Here is a 6,012-nt window from a genome sequence, read left to right on the forward strand (position 1 = left end):
TTGGCTTTCCGCTCGACCTCTATTTCGACATTACTTATGCGCTGGAATTGTGTTGGCTACATAGTTTCGTCTGTTATGTATCGCCTCTGTTATAGAAGGTTGATAATATACCGCAAATACTTCAGAAGATATTGAGATAAGTAGAGATTCTCCCCCTGGCCAAATCTTGGCTGTGTGCACTTTCACGTAAGTTTCCTCATCCTCTTGATTGCAAACTGTGAACATCATCAGTATGCAAGATGGTGTGAATGTAATGGTAAGTTTTGATAATAGAGAATTTGTATCATAGAAAGAATTCGTTTAAGAACTTACAATATGAAAAGTGGAAGAAAAACGCGAACATAGATTTCTAATATTTATTTCATACGAATAAAAAACATTTCAACTTCCTCTAGTTTACCTAGTTGTCTCATAACTAATTGGGGTTATCTAATTACGCTAACCGTTCAGTATTAACTGGCACAGTACTACATATACCTTGAGACTAGCTATAGTTTTTTGGCAGCTTACGACAAGTACCGTAGAGGCTTGTTTCCCTTTGCTATATTTCCCCCTTCCTTGTCTTTTTTGTAGCTTCACGAACATCAGAATCACAGGAAAAACTCGTATCTTGTTCAGAATATCCCGTTTTTTTTGTCACGACAACGTTGTCATTGTGTATGTACTTATAAACTGAACTGCTTGTTTCTGATTGAAGTTTAAAGTACAGACCATAAATAGCAATGAAAAATCCAAAAGATAATGGAATGAATAACCAATTTGCGTGGATTGGAATGTTTCTTAACTAACAAATAACCATGGGTATGAGCCTCAAACTCCTTAAGAGGACTGAGAAGCATAGGCAAGTAATACCAGCATAATAACGATAAACAAATAATATGTATATAATAATAAAAATTAAAAATAACATAAAAAAATAAAAACTTTCCGTGCGCTTGTGCCTATTTTTTTCTCCACCTTCGAAGCCAAAATACCATCCTGTTTTGAGCCCAAAAAACGCAGATTCCAAGAGCCAAAAGCCCACTAATGTGACAACAGATACCCTGCCATGGCTTCACGGGTCAGCCGTGCCATGATTGTCCCTGTTCATGAATGACCGCCATTGGACCCCCACAAGGACGGACGGTCTTGTCCATTTGCTCTATTAACCCCGTTGTTCGCCGCTTCTAGCTCATCGAACGACCCTTTGCTCGCTTCTTCTCCAGGCAAAGTTAGCCGGGACTGATGAGATATACTGTCGTGCCGTAGCCGAGAATCGGAGGGCGAAAAAGAGGTATGTGAGACATTCTGAAAGACACAGATTCAGACATAACACAACATAATACCAACAAACAAAACATAACCAAGTAGAAAGAGAATACTCGATTACAGTATCAACGAAAAAAGAAATCTCAAGGTATACCCTCCTCGACACAAACAGAACTAACACTAAACCAAACGAACTCAGAAGGGGGTTGTTGTTATTGGGAGGTCCTGCAGCTCGGGTAAGTCTCAGGGTAAAGGAAAAAGGAAGAAGGCAAATGAGGATCGCACTTAATCTTCCTATCTGGACCAGCTCCTCGCCGTCGCTGTATTCAATGTGGAGGTGCAGCCTCTGCCAAAAAGGGATATCAAAATATTAAATCTTCGGAGAATTTCTCTCCAAAAGAGAAAGAGAGAGAGAGATAGATGGGTTAGATAGGAGGCTAGGACAGATAGATCGTGACAGATACAAGATTAAGCAAGTGAGAAAAAAAAGACATAAAATTCATATCAACAAGCCAAAAAAAGTAAGGACCTGAACTCCTCCATCACCTGACACCATTCAGTCCCCTCGTCAATCTGACCACAATCCCGCGGCCAGACGGTTGAGAAGTCCGCTTGGCACCAATACTGACACGCCGCTCGCCCGCCTTCGCAGCCCGGCATCTGCAAGAGGGGTGCCACGTTGCGTCAGAAAAGGGAGGGCTTGCTTCGGACATGTTAATTTTATAGGTGTAATAGTTATGGAACTGTGGACGCCTGTGGAGACGTGAGTGAGTGAGTGTATGGTGGGTATGTGACAATCATAGTACCGGCGCACTTAATTACGTTCCTGGTTACATCTAGCAATAACTAGTTTGGTACTCAGCATCTTTATACAAGGATAAGAACAAAATTACATAGTCAGGTAAAATGATTACCTTCAGTTTCGATAAGCATCAATCCAAACCATCATTAAGGATTAGATAACGCTGACAATGATACCAAAAACAACCACAAACAATCACAAAGACCGACAGGAAATACCCCGAAACATTAACAGAAAGACAAACGGCATTGCCCAAACAACAAAAACAGTCTCATCAGTAGTCAAGACTAGAGATTGCAGTGAAAGTTACTCCAAACCACGTGGATGACTAGCGATTCGCCGTTAATCGCAAGTGGGTGACCCGAAGGCTTGTCCAAGGGCTCTCACTGATAGATCCGATGTCTCGCTTGTCTCAGGAGTTTCAGATGTGCTCGCCAACAGCATCGCGGCGGCTTCATCTTGCATCTCCCGGAAGTCGTAGAAGTCTGTGAGAAGACATATAGATGAAATGTGTACAAAGGAGCTTCGGTGGTTTCGTGTGGATGCTGTGTGCTTGTTTGGGTTAGTGTAAGGAGAGTATATGTTAGTGTCCTAAGGCGTTTGTCTGTCTGTTAGTTGTACAGATTTATTCAAAGTGGTATTTTTGTGTGTGTTTGGTCTGTTCTGTTGCTAGTAAAGATCGTAACTCATTTTATGTATGACCTTTTCATTCATTTCATGCATGTGAGATATTTATGGCCCGAGTCACATTACTAATTACATGCATTATTTTCATTTGCATGTACACACCGTGAAACAATATCATGGAAAGCATGGTGTATGTCATACTGCATCTGTGTATAATAAAACATTATAGGTTGGGCTAAAAGTATGATGGTTTTTATAAAAGATCTCCTGTACGTATGTCTTGGTATAATACAGGTCTATCTATCCATGCCAATTAAAATAAATGAATAACATTTTCGATAAATCAGCTGACCACACCCACATTCAGCGGCATTGACATTAGTTATGAAAAGGTAAGTTCAACACACAGTACTCGCAAAATCTCACATAATTAGACACCTAGTTGCCGACACGCCGATAGGGTATACGGTTATTGCGGGCAGGTGGGTGGGGGAAAATGATCACTTGACAGGTGACGGTGTGGTTATTATTCGTTAGGTGTGTGTGAGAAAATGTCTATAAACAATTAATACTGATATTATGGTTATCTTTACACATTAGGCAAGAGGGTCACCAAAAGAACAGAGACTGAGCAATCAATTAGTGTTTTGATATTTACGGTTCTGAGTAAGATTTATTAAAACGAAGCACTTTACGAGGGATGGGAGGGTCAATGCACATCAAAAACACAACTCCATAGATTGGGTAATGCGAAACAAGGTGTAGAGGGAATTTAAATGAAAACAGAAACAGGTGTATGAATCGCATTCGGTGGGTTTATCACTGGCAGTGTTAGACGGCGGGAGGGAGCCCGGTGAGCGAGGGAGAGAGGAAGGGGATGTGGGGGAGGGAGAGCGGGTGGGCAGTGGCGCCAGAGCAAGCCCCGACAGCGTGACGGACTGCAGATTGAAAAGACAAGTTTGTTATGACTATCTCACCATGTCGAGGGAAGCTAGCGGTGCCTTGTAGGTGCTGGTCGCAATATCGGACAGCATTTTTATTGTTCACTGTTGCAGCTTCTGATGTAGAAATCCCAGCCGGATTGGGTGTCGGGACTGGCGGTGGCATGCCTCTCAGACTCGAGCTGAGGGAGGCCCTGCGGTGCTGATGACTCCGAGGCGAAGTGATGCAGGGATCGTCAGGCTTCAGTCTGCGTGCCGTGTCTCGGCTGACGCCAACACTGAGGCTGATTGAGATAATTACAATACAGACGCCTCTTCGCTTACGGCTTCTTTCTTCGAAAACGTGTTGATTGGTTGTCAGCTGACGTGATGGAGTACTGTTTCCGGACAATGAGAAACTGTCTCCGTTTTCCATAGATATTACTATGGAAAAGTTTACAAGAGGATTGTGATTGGACGGTAGGAGCGGTCTCCACCTCCAGCGGTTCACGAAATCTAACCGGCGTGAGGCTGTATGCTTACACTTCACCTGATGTTGATGCAGACTTCGACACGGTGCCGGGCACTGTTATCGCTTATATTTCGAATGGAACTAGAACTCTGGACCCCGATGGTGTACAAAGTCTAACTGATATCAGGAATGCGAAAGCTTTGACAAAAAAGAAATTAGGAATTCAGAGAGCAGAAAAACATTTGAACTTTTAATAAACAAGGCGTGGCAACTCGGGCGCGTGTTTGCCTACTGGACAGCACTTGCGCGCGCCGCCTTAGTATGTGGTGGATGTTTATCTACCTTGGCACAACACCATCAACTAAATTTATGTTTGCTGCCGAGGTCGACAACCCTGGCACTTGTTCCAAGAGGTGTCAGGGCACCATAGGGACTAGGCCTGTTATTCGGAGGTTCTTCCGAACACGTAGGTTCGCGACCTCAAGACGCAGGCGCGGGACGAGGAGATCGATGAGCCGCAAATGCAACTGAAGCTGGCTTGCGTTCAGCATGAGCGTCACTGAAAACATTCAGAACATAGGCGATGCGAAGATTAAACTGTTTTTTATCGCGCTTGAATCCAAACTTGGGTCTACTTGTAACGATAAAGGCCGTACACGTATTCTCAGATATTCTGCCGGATGTCTGAGATAGATTTCGGCAAACAGCCGTGGAGAGCAGATAAAAACAAATGATAGTACATCTAATACAATATCTACATAGTATGCATACATATATATAACCAATATAATGATAAACTATATATAATCATATATGTATATATGTGTGTCTAAAGACTAAAGATATATCCTATATATATAGAAAGAAGGAGAGATATATCTGAAAGATTATGTCAAATCAAATGCGGATGGGAAGCGTTTGATGGATCAAGAAATTCTGAGAATATCAACAGGGTAAGGAGACTTCGCAGTGCATCGAGAGAGAGGAAGAGAAACCACACACCCACAGAGCGTGGATGAGAGAGAGAAAAAAGAGAAACACGCACAGCGTTGAAAGAGAGAGAGAGAGAGAGAGATGGTGTGTGTGTGGTGTGTGTGTGTTGAGAGAGAGCATACACGAATCACAAACCTCCGGCCCACCTGCCAACTACCCTGGCTGGACTGCGTCATCATAAAAGGAGTAAAAGACTTGGAATGGATCGCACGGGATGGTTGAATTGGAATAATGAGCTCATCTCTCACACAAACACAACCTTTGTGAATGTTTACACCGCACCTTTCGTGTTTCACCTAAGTATTCTTTAAGAAATGACGTTGGAATTTTTCTTTTGGTAAAATGTTATGTTTAATACGGCAACGGATTGTATATAATTTTTAAGCTATTTAGTGCTGTGGCATAAGCATACTCGAGTCGAATAATAGCTTGGAATTTACTTTTCATGATGATGGAGCAGTGCCTGGCGGTACAAGATTGCATAACCCGAACAAAGCTTGAGTGTAGTCGAGACAGGCTTTATTGAGTACGAGATCTCGGAAATCAGGACATCCAGGATATAATGCACAGACAGCCATGGTCATAGAAACACCTATGTATTGCGACAAATACACGGCCCACACATTCAGTCACTACCAAATCAGAGTACATGATGGGACCAAAAATTATGCAAACATAAAAAACACATAATCAGGCATGCACGCTCCCTCACATACACAGTGAAAGTATAAAAACGTCTTGAAGTAATCAAATTCCCAACTCCGCTACCTCCACTACCGCCTAAACGCATATTAAACTCACCTCGATAACGGAATTTCAATGCTCGCATTTCATACAATATCTATTTTTGTTTTATATGCAGGTAAGTTTAAACAATCAACACGCAATTCAGATTAAAACTTCACACATTTACAAGCCCTCCTAATGCATACCACGAGTAAGATTAACAC

At 42.4% G+C, this 6,012-nt stretch overlaps 1 pseudogene; it reads right to left on the reverse strand.

The window, feature by feature from the left end:
* Nucleotides 1–1,166: 1,166 nt before the first annotated feature.
* On the reverse strand, nucleotides 1,167–3,711 carry LOC119580668 (annotated as a pseudogene).
* Between the last annotated feature and the right edge of the window lie 2,301 nt (nucleotides 3,712–6,012).

Source organism: Penaeus monodon, chromosome 14, assembly GCF_015228065.2.
Source record: "Penaeus monodon isolate SGIC_2016 chromosome 14, NSTDA_Pmon_1, whole genome shotgun sequence".
Taxonomy (NCBI): domain Eukaryota; kingdom Metazoa; phylum Arthropoda; class Malacostraca; order Decapoda; family Penaeidae; genus Penaeus; species Penaeus monodon.